Source organism: Artemia franciscana, chromosome 5, assembly GCF_032884065.1.
Source record: "Artemia franciscana chromosome 5, ASM3288406v1, whole genome shotgun sequence".
NCBI classification, from domain to species: Eukaryota; Metazoa; Arthropoda; class Branchiopoda; order Anostraca; family Artemiidae; genus Artemia; species Artemia franciscana.
In genome coordinates, this window is record NC_088867.1 from 4,252,176 (window position 1) to 4,268,838 (window position 16,663).

At 33.3% G+C, this 16,663-nt stretch overlaps 1 protein-coding gene and 1 long non-coding RNA gene across 6 annotated transcripts in view; one reads left to right on the top strand and one right to left on the bottom strand.

Moving 5' to 3' along the window:
* LOC136026899 (protein amalgam-like) overlaps positions 1–16,663 on the bottom strand; it is a 214,682-nt gene that overhangs the window by 47,858 nt on the left and 150,161 nt on the right. The window lies entirely within an intron of this gene.
* Positions 1–16,663, top strand: part of LOC136026901 (uncharacterized) — a 107,391-nt gene that overhangs the window by 35,843 nt on the left and 54,885 nt on the right. The window lies entirely within an intron of this gene.

Below are 16,663 nucleotides of genomic sequence, written 5' to 3' on the forward strand. Positions count from 1 at the left end.
AAAGAGGAAGGCCGTCCCCATCATATACGGGATAATTTCTGTTCCAAACTCTACTTAAAATCCCTCTGCCCCCAGAAAATCCCCACATGTAAAGTTGAGTCACCAAAAAGAAAGTAAGACAAACAAAGCAAATGTCGGCAAATTTTCTTCAAAGCTCATTCCCAGACCCCCCCCCCCAAAAAAAAAAATAATACAAGTCTGCATACTTCACAATAAAAAAAAATACTATATATAAATAATTGGCAACTTTTTATGACTCGCAGTCCTTTCTCCGGGGTCTGTGGGGGGTCATTTCACCGCCAAAGACAAAGTTATTGGATCTTTCAACCATACTAAACAAAATAGCTCTCTCAAAATTTTGACCGGCCGACTTTGGAGAAAAAAAGGCGTGGGAGGGGAGCAAGCTGTCCTCCAATATTTTTGGTCACTTAAAAAGAGTGATAGAACTTTTAATTTTCCTTTGAATGGGCCCTCAGTCAATCTTCTAGGACTGTTGCTTTTGTACCATCACCCTGGGAAGAACAACAATGCAAATGAACATTCGTCGGTGATCTTTCTTCTGGAAAAAATAAAAATTCATATTCCTGCAGATGAGACCTTGAAACCTCTACAATAGGGACTGATATGCAAAATCTGATGATGAAATTTTCATTAAGATCCCATGACTTTTGGGGGATATTCCCCCCTGAAACAAAAATAAGGCAAACTCTCGGGCTTCTAACTTTTGATGGGTAGCATTAAACATAATGAGTCTCATATATTTGGAATTTGCATAAAAATCCAATTCTTTTCATGTATCTATTAAATTCCATTTTTAGAACTTAGGTTACTATTGGGCCTATCCGCTCCTTACTTACAGTTCGTTACCACAAGCTGTTAACATCTGCCTTAGCCAACGGGTTAAAGGAGGTTTTTCTAGGTTTTTTCTGTGCAACAACTTGCCAGAGCTTTTCATCATCCAACAAAACAGGTCTCACCTTATAATTAATTCTAATAACTATGAGGATAAACCGGAAATATACAACAAACACCTAGGTATTTTTGATGGGGCTCCCCCTCCCAAATAACTTTCTCTTTAAGCCAAAGTTTGACTTTTTGTCCTGTAATTCTGTAAGAACGGCTCCTCAAACACAAGAGTCGTTTCATAAGAACAAAATACTTTTTAAAGCACAAAAAAACGTTAACATGAAGAGCGATATATTTAAAAGAGGGCACCATCCCTAATATGTAGAGCAATTTCTATTCATTTTTAGTCTCAATGCTGCTCCCTACTTTCAGTTGAAAAAAATGTGTTTCTTTTTAATTTAATCTCTTACTTATGAGCGACAGTTCTTGTGGTAGATTAAAACAACTGCTCATTTTGTTACCTGAAATCCTGACAAAATTGTGAGTGCTCAGTGCGCAGAATATAACAAAGATGGTGAAAGTCAATCATATCCACTCGTCCAGTGCCTGTGTTTAGTCCACACTGGTAGATCACGACTCGTCAGAATAGAGGAGTACTTTTTGGACAGTTACAACATAAATTTTTTTTTATATGTGTTCGGACTATTATAATAAATATAACATTCAATATTTATTTCGTATCCTTTTTTTCTTCTCTTTTTAAGTGTTTGATCAATATTTGATAGGTTTTGATTGTAAGTGTTATCATCTGTCTTTTCTTTGTATTATATTGTAGCGTACTCCTCATTTTTTGAGGGAAATAAAGAAAATAAATAAATAACGATGGGATTACTATAGAAAAATTTTAATCGTCTCAAAATTTAATTTTAGTAAGCTATCAAACGCAGGATTTTAATCTGAAAATGGTACTTGATAATAATTTGTCATTTTTTGCAAGGTGAAGAGAAACTATTAAAAATCGAAATAATACACTAAACCAATTTGGCATCTTTAACGAGACTCTTAAGCTCACAAGTTTCAAATTCCTGACTTTAGACAAAACAATGCTCACAGTTCTAGAAATGAGTTGAATTATCTATAACTTCTGAGAACATGTTAATAGCCTACTAATTTATAAATTCCCTCTTACAAGCTTCCTTCCAAGTAAAAACTGAAGCTTAGTATGAACTAATGACACGAGTATGAGGTTGATACATGAGGTTGAATATGAGGTTGAAACATTTTCTTTTAAAGCTTGGTGGTCGTGCAATAAATATACTGCTCCTACTTCCACGTCGCGAGGGGCCTTTTAGTGACCGTTACTATGCCTAAGACAGTGTCGCCATCCTTTTTCATTGGAACTCTTATCGAAGTACTGTCTACCCCTTGAACTTAATGTTTGTTTTTATGCATTAAAGTTTTGTAGTTTCCTGGAAATATTCGCAGATAGCTAACTAGTGGTTAGTAAAAGTTAAACATTAGGTGGCAACATTGTTTACATAGCAGTAACAAATCTCCTAATGTTTTCAATTTAGGAGGGTATATAGCTCCTGGACTTGTAGACTTTAAGTCAAACTATAACCTCGAAATGAAAATTATTTTTGACCTGTGGATAGCAGACTCATTAGCATATTACTTGGTTTTTGCTTCTCTGGTTTTTAAAAGTAAAGGAACTGTAAAATCGTTCCTTACGTTCCTTGACAATCGGGCTATTGTAACGAACCCTATATTTCTCGAAACTTTTGTTCATTCACAAGCAAGTTATCAAACATCATATTGTAAACAACGTCCAGAAAGTCTTTTTTCATTGACCATTCAATTTAAAACTCAAAATTTCAGTAGAAAAATTCCTTTACCATAATTTCTGTGAGTTTTAATAGTAAAATTAATTCTTTTAAGCAAACCATTGATCCTCAGATTACAAATGAGATCCAATTTGAGAAAAGTGCGATTTCCTTGACAATTCAAAGTCAAATTCTAAATGAGACTAAGAAATTCCTATGCCGTAATCACTGAAAGCTATTAAATAGAAAAAAACAAGTTTTTTTAAATGAAAGTAAGGAGCAACATTAAAACTTAAAACGAACAGAAATTACTCCGTATATGAAAGGGGCTTTTCCTCCTCAACGCCCCGCTCTTTACGGTAAAGTTTGACTCTTTCTCTTAACTCTACTTTTTAAAACAGTAAGAAATTTTAGCGTAAAAAGAGCGGGGCATTGGGGAGGAAAAGCCCCTGTCATATACGGAGTAATTTCTGTTCGTTTTAAGTTTTAATGTTGCTCCTTACTTTCATTTTTAAAAAAAACTTGTTTTTTTCTATTTAATTTCTGGATGTTTTTGAATTAATGCATGTTTTGATCTTGGCTCTCCGCACATAAATCATTAAAACAAAATTTGCATATTAATTAATTGCAACTATCGGAAGACTTTGAGAAAAAAGGAGTGAAGGAGGAGGCCAAGTTCCCGTCCAATTTTTTGATTACTTAAAAAGGCAAGTAGAACTTTAAATTTTTTACAAACATGTTCATTGGTAAAAATTATACGTAACTTACGAATTAACTTACGTAACGAACTTCTATATTCGTATGTTTTTATTGCGTATATGAGGGGGTTCAACCCTCGTCGATACCTCGCTCTTTACACTAAAGCTTAAATATCCCATTTAAGCTATAGTGACTTTGAGCTTTAGAACTTAAATCACACTCTGAATCACAAAGGCCGTAGAATAAATAGTTGAAATTACTAAAAATACTTTAGCGTGAAGAGTGAGGTATAACGAGGAGGTAAACCCCTCATATGCGTCATAGTTTTTGTTTGTTTTAAGTTTTAATGCTGCTCCTTACTTTCAGTAGAAAAAACTTTTCATATTTATTTTTTCATCTTTTTTTTTCAAATAATGCTAGAAAATGCCGCACCCCTTCATTGAAATTCTCTTCCCCCATGAAACGTTCCTCCATGGAAATATCAACCCACGTACCCCTTCCCTGAACTCTCCCCCCTAAACAAAAAAATACCCCTGAAAACGTCTTTACACTTCCCAGTAACCATTACTATATGTAAAAACAGGTCAAAGTTTGTAACTTGCCGCCCCTCCAACGGGAACTGCGGGGGAGTAAGTCGTCCCTAAAGACATAGTTATTAGGTTTTTCTACTATGGTAAATAAAATGGCTATCTCAGAATTTTGATCCAGTGACTTTTGGGAAACAATGAGTTTGGGAGGGGGCCTAGGTGCCCTCCAATTTTTTTGGTCACTTAAAAAGGGCACTAGAACTTTTCATTTCCGTTAGAATGAGCCCTCTCGTGACATTCTAGGACCACTCAGTCGGTACGATCACCCCTGGGAAAAAAAACAAAAAAAAACAAACAAAAAAACAAATGAACACGCATCCGTGATCTTTCTTCTGGCAAAAAATTCCACATTTTCGTGGATAGGTGCTTGAAACTTCTTCAATTAGGTTCTCTGATACGTAAAATCTGATGGTGAGATTTTCATTAAGATTGTATGACTTTTACGGGGTGTTTCCCCCTATTTTCTAAAATGAGGCAAATTTTCTCAGGCTCGTAACTTTCGATAGGTGTAACTGATCTTGAAGAAACTTATATATTTTAAATCAGCATTAAAATGCGATTCTCTTAATGTAACTATTGGTATCAAACTTCCATTTTTTAGAGTTTCGGTTACTATTGAACCGGGTCGCTCCTTACTACAGTTCTTTACCACGAACTGTTTGATACTAGTTAAAATCTTGATTTACTTACATTTCAGTTCAGTTCACTCGGATGTAATATATAAATATATATATATATATATATATATATATATATATATATATATATATATATATACACTCATAAATTACACAATCTCTCTTCTCTATGGAAAAATGTATGCTGAGTCCCTTAAGGCCTCAAAACTTATCACGCGCTATGGTATTTCCTCCACTCCTCGATACAACCATGGTCCCTACATTCATTATTGTTCTTACAAGTCACTACCATTTCATCCAGGAGCAAACCACTCCAATCTCTATACGACAAGCAATTTATCAATCTTAGGGTTATAAATGAAAAGTAAGTTGCAAAAAATACACTTTCACGTACAATTCAAAGTCAGAATCCAAGCTTTAGTGAAAAATTCTTTTATTATAATCATTGGAAGTTCTAATAGTAAAAAGTTTATTTTTAATCCTTGGTTATAGTTTTGCTGCTTAGTTTTGCTGTTCTTTTATGGAGCTTCAGCAACGTCCCTTTCTTACTAAGGAAAGAGAAACTTGAATGAAAACCACTTTTATTACACCATTCAGAGAAAAACGAACATTCCCTTGTTATGTCTAATCTAAACATTCAAGCAATTTAATCTAAAGAGATATCAATAGCATCAAACAGCTTTCACTAGCTTATTAGTATTTTATTTTATTAGAATTACTATAGGAAAATGTTCTACTTGCGAGCTGAATACCAAAAAACTTAATAAAGGTAAATTTGACTAAAATAAACTCAGCTACTTTGTAAATTCTGAGTTTTCTAATTGGTGACTTAGCATCCAACAATTAATAAAAAACCACTTTTGCATACAACAAACTCAGATAATAGGTAAATTCCAAGTATCTTAGCTGCTGGCTGAGTTATCAAAATTTAATAAAAGCTCTTTTGAGTACAATAAACTCAGGTAGTTGCTGGTTGTAATTTGTGAATAATTTAGTTTGTGACTCAGTGTCAAAAAATTTTATAATAGCACTTTGCATACAACAAACTCAGCTATTAGGTAAATTCCGAATGTCTTAGTGGCTGACTGAGAACCAAAATTTAATAAAAGCACATTTGAGTACGATAAACTCAGGTAGTTGATAGAATCCGAGCATTTTACTTGCTGGCTGAGTACCAAAAAAATAATAAAAGCACTTTTGACCACAATAAACTCAGCTAGTAGGTAAATTCCGAGTATCTTATCTGCTTACTGAGCATCAAAATTTAATAAGAGAACTTTTGACTAAAATAAACTTAGGGAGTTAATAAATTCCGAGGTTTTAGTTTCTAACTGAATAAAAAAAATTAATAAAAGCCCTTTTGACTACAACAAACTCAGCTACTTGGTAAATTCTGAGTATTTCGAATTTTTTATTTGCTGGATGAATAATTTGCTGGCTATAATTTGTGAATAATAATTAATCCTGCAAGTTATAATCAAAATCAAGAATGGTTCTAACAGAATCGTGTCTGTTATCATATCAAAATATTATCTGGTATTACCAAACTCCTGTGTGGTATTATCAAAATCTAGTCTGTTATTGTCAAAATAGAAAATAATGACATGAAAATCATGTCTGCTATTACCAAAATCTAACGTAGTAATATGAAATCATGTCTTCTATAGTCAAAATTGTCAAATCTTGCAAAGTATTAACTAATTCTTAATTGATATTATCAAAATATTGTCTAATATTATGAAACATCTTTCTCTACATTATCAAAATTTCAACTGATATAATGAGAATCCTCTCTGGCAATATCAAAACTACACACCATAATATCAGAATCATGCAAGTTCTTAGCAAAACTTTACATGGTATTTTCGTAATTTTACAAGTTATTTGCGAAATATCTTCAGCAAAAATCAAAACGTGACTGCTATTAGCCAATACTAATATGATGCTATGAAAATCATGTTACCTATGAATGAAACTTAACAGAGTGCTATGAAATTCTCCCCGCTATTATCAAAATTATCGAAATCTTGTCAAATATTATCAAATCCTTCCATGATACCGTTAAAGTCTTGAATTATCCAAACAGATGATGTTAAATACTACAAAATCTTGTCTTGCATTATCAAAGCCTTGTGAGACATTATGGCAATCATTTCAAGTACTATCTAAATTTTGCAAGTTATTGTCAAAATCTAGAATAGTTGTAGCGAAATCGTGTCTGTTATTATCAAAATATTATCGGGCATTACCGAATTCTTGTGTGGTATTATCAAAATATGGTCTATTATTGTCGAAATCTAAAATTGTAGTATCAAAATTGTGACTGCTATTACCAAAATTTAACGTAGTAATATAAAAACATGTCTTCTATAATCAAGATTATTAAATATTGCTAAGTATTGCCAAACTCTTGTATGATATCATCAAAAATTGTCTTATATTATGAAACATCTTACACTGCATTATCAAAACCTCGACTTATATAATGAGAATCTTCTCTGGAAATATCAAAACCACACACTAAACTATCAGAACCACGCAAGTTATTAGCAAAATCTTTCATGGTGTTATCATAATATCACAAGTTATAAACAAAATATCTTCAGCAACAATCAAAATGTGACTGCTATTAGCCAAATCTAATATAAAGCTATCAAAATTAATTTAACTACTAACGAAACTTAACATAGTGCTATTTAGACTTGTGCCTGCTATTATCAATATTATCAATTTATTGTAAAATATTATCAAAACATCCCGTTATATTGTCAAAGTCTTGCATGATATAACCAAATCATGTTAAATGTTACAGAATCTTTTTTTGCATTATCAAAGTCTTGTGAGATTTTATTAGAATCTTGTCGGGCATTACCTACATCTTGCAAGTTTTTATCAAGACCTAGAATGGTTTTAGCACAATTGTGTCTGTTATAATCAAAATATTATCAGGCATCGTCAAAATCCTGTGTGGTATTATCAAAGTCTGGTCTGTTATTGTCAAAATAAAAAATGATGACATGAAAATCATGTCTGCTATTACCAAGAATAACGTGGTTAAATGAAATCATGTCTGCTATAATCAAGATTATCAAATCTTGCCAAGTATTACAAACTCTTGTATGATATTATCAAAATATTTTCTTACATTATGAAACATCTTGCACTAATTTATCAAAATATCTACTTATATAATGAGAATCCTCTCTGATAATGTCAAAACCACAAACGGTACTATCAGAATCATGCAAGTTATTAGCGAAATCTTACATGGTACTATCGTAACATCACAAATTATTAACGAAATACTTTCAGCATCGTGTTACCTAAATCATGTTACTTATTAGCGAAACTTAACATAGTGCAATCAAAATTGTGTATGCTATTCTCAAGATTATCAACATCTTGTCAAATATTACCAAAACCTCACATGACCTTATCAAAATTTTGCATGACATTACCAAATGTCATTAAATATTCTGGTCTTGCATTATCAGAGTCTTTTGAGATATTATGAGGAGTCCTTTCAGGTATTACCTAAATCTTTTAAGTTTTTATCAAAATCTGGAATGGTTCTAGCAAAATCGTTTCTGTTACTATCGAAATATTCTCAGGAAATATCTAAACCCTGTGTGGCATTATCAAAATCTAGTCTGTTATTGTCAAAATCTAAAATGGCGACATTAAAATCATGTCTGCTATTACCAAAACTTGAGATAGTAATATTAAATTTTATCTGCTATAATCAAGATAAAATATTGTCAAGTATTACCAAATAAACGCTTAGTAAGCGTTCGTTGAAATGCTTACCAGCCATAAGCGATCCTAAGTCAAAATCAGTAAAGAAAATGTAGTCTAAGAGAAAAAATACTTGTTAATACCATCTGTAATTTTAGGTTTTTGGGACTTTTTTACAATATTTGTTAAATAATAAAATTGTATGGTTTTTTGATAGTTGTATGGTTTTTTGATAATATGGTTTTTAGGTTGTATGATTTTAATAATTCCACGTAAGGTTTTAATAATGCATTAGAGGATTCTCATTATATTGGACGAGATTTTGATAATGTAGTACAAGATGTTTGATAAAATCAGATAAGATTTTGATAATACCATACCAGATTTTGGTAATACTTGGTAGTATTTTGATAGTACCAGAGACGATTTTGAAAAAACTGCTCTAATTTTTGATAATAACAAGATTTAAGTAACTCGAGAAAACATTCTCATAATATCTCATATGACTTTGATGATGCAAGACAAGATTATGTAATATTTAACAAGATTTGGTAGTATCATGCTAACATTTGATAATACTTGATATTATTTTAAGTACTAGACACGATTTTCCGAGAAAGAGAAAATATTTTTGTTAACATCAGGTAGAATTTTCATAAGAGCACCCATGATATTGTTAATAACTTGTAATATTTCCGTATATCAGACATGATTTTGATAGTAACACACAAGATTTTGTAATGTATTATTTTGATAGTAACAAGCACGATTTTCCTAGCATCACTCTAATTTTTGATAATAATCTGCAAGATTAGGTGATAGCGGAAAGAATCGTCATAATATCTTCCAATACTTTAAAAAAGGAAAATAATTTCATGGTATTATCATGATATCACAAGTTATAAACGAAATATCTTCAGCAACAATCAAAATGTGACTGCTATTAGCCAAATCTAATATAAGCTATTAAAATTAATTTAACTACTAACGAAACTTAACATAGTGCTAATTAAAATTGTGCCTGCTATTATCAAGATTATCAATTTGTTGTAAAATATTATCAAAAGATCACGTTATATTGTCAAAGTCTTGTATGAAATAACCAAATCATGTTAAATGTTACAGAATCTTTTTTTGCATTATCAAAGTCTTGTGAGATTTTATTAGAATCTTGTCGGGCATTACCTACATCTTGCAAGTTTTTATCAAGACCTAGAATGGTTTTAGCACAATTGTGTCTGTTATAATCAAAATATTATCAGGCATCACCAAAATCCTGCGTGGTATTATCAAAGTCTGGTCTGTTATTGTCAAAATAAAAAATAGTGACATGAAAATCATGTCTGCTATTACCAAGAATAACGTGGTTAAATTAAATCATGTCTGCTATAATCAAGATTATCAAACATTGCCAAGTATTACAAACTCTTGTATGATATTATCAAAGTATTCTCTTATATTATGAAACATCTTGCACTAATTTATCAAAATTTTATTATGACGATTATGACGATTATGATTATGTATTATGATAATAACATGAAATTTTCCTTTTTCAAAGTTTTGGAAGATGATTTTGATGATGATTGTGATGTAATATTATGATGATTCCGCTATTACCTAATCTTGCATATTATTATTATCAAAATTTAGAATGATGCTAGGAAAATCGTGCTTGTTACTATCACTGAGTTTGTCTTAGGATCGCTTAGGGCTGGTAAGCATTTGTACGAACGCTTACTAAGCGTTTATTTGAAAATTTTGATAATAATCTGCAAGATTAGGTGATAGCGGAAAGAATGGTCATAATAAGTATAATCGTATATAATCTGCAAGATTATATACGATGCTCAATGATGCTAGGAAAATAATATTTTTTAATATTTAAACATTATTTGGTAGTATCATGCAAGGCTTTGATAATACCAGACACGATTATGCTAACATCATTTTAGATTTTGATACTAACTTACACGATTTAGGTAATGCCCGAAAGGATACTCATAATATCTCACGAAACTTTGATAATACAATACAAGCTTTTGTAATATTTCAAAGACTCGGTACTATCATGCAAGACTTTGATAATATCATTGAAGGTTTTGATAGTATTTGACAAGACGTAGATAATCTTGATAATAGCACACATGAATTTGATGAAACTATGTTAAGTTTCGTTAACGGAAAACATGATTTCGGTAAAACCATATAAGATTTGAGAGTTAGTAGTGACATTTTGATTGTTGCTGAAGATATTTTGCTAATAACTTGTGAGAGTTAGTAGTGACATTTTGATTATTGCTGAAGATATTTTGCTAATAACTTGTAAGATAATGCATGTAAGATTTTGCAAATGACTTGCATGGCTCTGTTGGTATCGTGTGTGGTTTTTATATTGCCAGAGAGGATTCTCATTATATCAGTCAAGATTTCGATGACGTAATGCGAGATAATTCATAATATCAGACAAGATTTTGATAATATCATACCAGTGTTTGGTAATACTTGGCAAGATTTGATAATCCGGATTTTAGTAGACATTATTTTTTATTACTACACTTAATTGTGGTAACAACAAAAACGATTTTAATTTCACCATTTTACATTTTGATAATAACAGACTAGACTTTGATAGTAACAGACATGATATTTGTACCAGGACGGTTAGCAAGTAAAAACACTGTCCAATGGATGTAATGCATGACTTTTAACAAGATAATATCTGAAAAATTTATTGGGAGTGAATAAAAGATGCCAGAGGGATACCAAAGGGGGGGGGGAAATGGTGTGGCAGGGTGGCGTAAATCGATACAGTGTATCACGATATGGGTTGCTTGCAACACATGAATCATTGAATTTAAATGATAATTTTATCAAGAAAAAATATAGACAGTGTCTAGAAACTATGAGGGGTGGCGTAATGGACCAAAGGGCCAGTCATAGCGTGGCATGGTGGCGTGAATTGTGAAAGTAAATTACGAAGGGGTGGGTTGCTAAAACATGAACAAATGGATTTAAAGCATGATGTTGAAGAAGAAAATTCCCAAAATGCTTTGAGAATGGTAAGGGGTGCTAGAGCATACTGGAAGGACTGTAATAGTGTGCAACAACGGAATGAATTGACATGGTTTATTTCGAAGGGTTGGCTTCTGAAAACGTGAAATAATGGATTTGATGCATGAATTTTAACAGATAAATATTTGAGAAATGTCTTAAGAATGAAAAAGGGGTGCTAGAGAGAGCTTAGGGGAGTCATAGTGTAGCACGGTGGTGTGAATTGAGATGGTGCATCACGAAGGTATGGCTTGCAAAGATACGAAACGTTGGATTTAATGCATGATTTCATCATGACGATATAGGAAAAATGTCTTAAAAATGAAAAAGGGGTGCTAGAGGGCCCCAAATGGCCAGTAATATTTTGACACGGTGGTGTAAATCAACTTGGTTTATCACGAAGGGTTGGCAAGCGAAAAACATGAAGCATTGGATTTAATCCATGATTCTTAGGATTGAAATATCTGGAAATGTCTTAGGAATGATAATATGTAGCATAGGGATGCCATAGGACTGGCAAAAATTGCCACGGTGGCGTTAATTGCTTGGACCAACAAGTTCTATAACTATTAATTAATGTGGGAGGTTCTAAATGAATTTTTCGGCGGTGGGGGGAGGGGACTGAAATCTAACATCCAGCCAAAGAAAGGAGGTATTTTCATGAAGACTCCTGAGAAATAACTTTTAATAAGGTATACATTTATCTTTAATAACAACCATCCCCTCTGAAATTGCTTACTAGGGTGGGTTTGCCACATATTGTAACGTTGGCATGAATATGCATGGCCTTGGCTCAATAAAACGAGGCATTTTCATTAAAGCCTCTCAGAAAGAATCGAATGCAAAATCTGGCTGTTTTTTGTTCGTTTGTATGTTTCATTTTCAAAATGTGACTTTCCTAATGATTGCCCTTGAGCTTTGTGGATGGTCATTGCTAATCAAATATTCCCTGTGTCCCGATCGTCATTTGTGTCCCGGTGTCCCGGTCTGTAATTTTTCTTTGAGTGGCCCAGTCCTCATTTATATTCCTTGTGTCCGGTGTCCCGGTCTGTAACGTCATTTAGTCTTCAATGGCTCTGGTGGTGCAACCAGTTGAGGAAGTTTAACTTTTCCTGAGGCGCAACACATTCCCATTGTTTCACCATTAAATTTCAAGGCCTTGCAATAGGACAAATTTTATACAGAGTCCCAAATTGAACACATCTATTCAAGCTATAATCGACTGGGCTGTACCTGAATGCCAAGCGATAATTTTAATGTTGCTCTTGTGATTCCTCGGCACGCTTTCTTTTGGCATTATCTCTTTGAGCCGCGAGCCTGTTTTCACGTTGTTCTTGTGATTCCTCGGCATGATTTTTTTCGGTAATTTCTCTTTGAGCCTCAAGCCAGTTTTCACGTTGTTCTTATGATTCCTCGGTGAAATAAATTTTTAATTTTTCCCCTTTTTTCCTTTTAGTTTTTTTTTTATTGGTTTTGACCTTTTTTTAGGTTTTTTAGTTTTTTTCTTTTTTCTTTTTAGTTTTTTTTGAAGTTTTTATCTTTTTAGTTTTTTTATTTTTATTTATATTTTTTTAGTTTTCTTTTTCTCCTTTATTTTTCAGGTTTTTTCCTTTTTTTAGTTTTTTTTTCTTTTTTAGTTCTTTTAGTTTTTACCTTTTTTAGTTTTTTTTAGTTTTTTAGATGAAATTTTTTTTTAGTTTTTTACCTTTTTTTCTTTTTAGTTTTTTATTGGTTTTTACCTTTTTTTAGCTTTTTTAGTTTTTTTTCGTTTTTTCTTTTTACTTTTTTTTAGTTTTTATCTTTTTTATTTTTTTTATTTTTATTCTTAATTTTATTAGTTTTCTTTTTCTCTTCTATTTTTCAGTTTTTTCCTTTTTTTAGTTTTTTTTTAGTTTTTAGTTTTTTAAGTTTTATTCCTTTTTTTAGTTTCTTTAGTTTTTTAGTTTTTCGGCTTTTTTATTTTTTTATTAGTTTTTAGTTTTTTTTGTAGTTTTTGCCTTTTTTTAGTATTTTCAGTTTTTTTTTTAGTTTTTAGTTTTTTTACCTTTTTTAGCCTAACCAGGATTTGAACCTGGGACCTTCATTCTCCGTTCTGACACCCTCTCTCACCGAGTGACTACTCCAGCATGTTCATTTTGGTGTTTTAAATGGTATATTATTAACCAAATTAATGTGTTTTACAATATACTAAGCATCGTCATAACAAAAATGACGACAACTAATTTCATGACGTCAGCCGAAACATGACGTCACCTGATCCATCCACAGACAGACAGACAACTTATTTTTATATATATATATAGAAGATATATATATATATAAATAAGTTGTCTGTCTGTGTTTCTGTCAGGTGACGTCATGTTTCTGTGTCGAATGACGTCATGAAGTTAGTTGTCGTCATGTTTGCTATGGCGGTGACGTCATTAAAGATATTTAAGACATATATGTTCACGTAGAAATCTATTAATGTTTAAGTTTAAAATGACTGATGAACTTACAATGGCAAAAGCCGATGAAGATGCTCAAAGAGTCTATGCCAAAAAACTTGCTGCTGATAGAGAAAGTCAGAAAAGAAAGCGTGCCGAGGAATCAAAAGAACAGCAAGGAAACAGGCTTGAGGCTGATAGAGAAAGAAAGAACAGAAAGCGTGCCGAGGAACTACCAGAGCAACGCGAAAGCAGACTTGCTGCTAAAAGAGAAAGTGAAAAAAGAAGGCGTGCCGAGGAATCACAAAAACAGCAAGAAATCAGGCTTGCTGCTGATAGAGAAAGTAAGAAAAGAAAGCGTGCCGAGGAATCACAAAAACAGCAAGAAATCAGGCTTGCTGCTGATAGGGAAAGTAAGAAAAGAAAGCGTGCCGAGGAATCAGAGCAACCCTAAAGTTATCGCCTGGCATTCAGGTACAGCCCAGTCGATGATTTTTAGCTTGAGTAGATGTGTTCAAATCGGGACAATGTCTAAAATTTGTCCCTATTGCAAGGCCTTGAAATTCAATGGTGAAACAATGGGAATGTGTTGCGCCTCAGGAAAAGTTAAACTTCCTCTATTGGCTGCACCACCAGAGCCATTGAAGACTTTCCTTACTGGAACTACGTCAGAATCTAAGCGTTTTTTGTCACAAATCAGAAAATACAACTCATGTTTCCAAATGACGTTGTTTGGAGCCCAAATCGAAAATCCAGATCAATTTATGTCTACTTTCAAAGTAAAAGGGCAAATTTATCATAGAGCAGGGTCCCTTCTACCATTCTCAGGCGAGAATCATAAATTTTTACAATTGTACTTCATCAGTGATAGAAATTCTGAATTGAATGCACGTTGCGAAATTTCTTCCAACGTTGAAAGGACAATCGTTTCCCAATTGCAACATCTTTTCCACGAAAATAATAAATTAGTGCGTCTGTTCAAAAAAGCCATCAATTTGATGCCTACTGATACGCATAAAATTGTAATTTCCGCTGACAAAACGCCTCCTGGCCAACATGTGCGTAGATAAAATGCTCCAACTATCAACGAAATGGCAATCGTTATGGTCGGTGATCAGTTTTTACCTCGGGATATTATTCTTCATAAGCGAAACGCTCAGTTGTTAAGAATTGCTGAAACTCATCGATGCTACGATGTCCTACAATGTCCTATCATTTTTTGGGATGGAGCCGACGGCTATCACTTTAATATTAGATTGATGAATCCAGCCACTAACAAAGAAATGAATAAGAAATGCAGTGCAATGCATTATTACTCCTATAGACTAATGATTCGGCAGGATGAAGAAAATTATATTTTAAAATGCCGTGAATTGTTTCACCAATTTGTCGTTGATATGTATGCTAAAATTGAATCAGAACGTTTGCTATATATCCACCTGAATCAGACCAAGCTCCGCTCTGAACAATACATTCATTTGCGAGATGCAGTTATAAATGACGGTAATACCACAAACGTTGGAAGATTAACAATTTTACCTTCGTCATATGCTGGCAGTCCCCGTCATATACATGAATATGCTCAAGATGCTATTGCGTATGTTCGTCTCTATGGTCGTCTAGATTTATTTATTACATTTACATGTAATCAGTCTTGGGACGAGATACTGCAGCTTTTACTTCAAAGCCAATTGGTGGTTCATAGGCATGACATTACGGCCCGTGTCTTCCGGCAAAAGTTGAAATCACTGATAAACTACATAGCAAAACTTGAAGTGTTTGGGTCAGTGCGATGCTGGATGTACTCAGTGGAATGGCAAAAACGAGGTTTGCCACACGCACATATACTAATCTGGCTACATAAAAAAATTACTTCGAACGAAATTGATGATGTGATTTCCGCTGAAATACCTGATAAAAATGTCGATAAGGGGTTACATGATATTATTGTAAAAAATATGATACATGGACCTTGCGGTGCACTGAACGAAAATTCACCATGCATGGCCAAAGGAAGGTGCACAAAGGAATATCCTCGACTTTTAGTATCCAACACAATTACTGGCAATGATGGTTACCCAAAATATAGAAGAAGAACTACTGAAGATGGCGGTAAAACAGCAATAATAAAGAAGCGTAACGGTACCACCATCGAAGTAGATAACCAGTGGGTTGTTCCATATTCCCCATTATTATCAAAAACATTTAATGCACACATAAACGTTGAATACTGTAACTCCGTAAAAGCAATCAAATACACATGTAAATACGTCAACAAAGGCAGTGACATGGCAGTTTTTGGCTTGCAGCCCGAAATCAAAGATTTCGACGAAATCGTACAATATCAGGCTGGAAGATACATAAGCAGTAATGAAGCTGTTTGGCGAATTCTTTCATTTCCGATACATGAACGTAGTCCAGCTGTTGTTCTTAGCGGTACATTTACAGAATGGTCAACGTGTTTATTTCTCGGAAAACAACGTGCAACAAAGAGCCCTGTATCCACCGGATACAAAATTAACAGCTTTTTTTCGCTTTGCAAAAATGATTCTTTTGCAAAAAAACTGCTGTATACTGAAGTGCCTTCGTATTACACGTGGAATACTAAAAATAAAGTATTTGAACGTCAAAAACAGGGTAAGTCAGTCGACGGCCAACCTACCATCTTCAAAGATACCACGGTAGGAAGACTCTACACCGTTCACCCCAATCAACATGAATGCTTCTTTCTACGCCTGCTTTTGGTGAATGTACCCGGTCCGACATCCTTTGAGTATCTGAGAGCTGTAAACGGTACTATACATGACACTTACCGTAGTGCATGCCAAGCTCTGAATTTATTGGAGAATGACCAA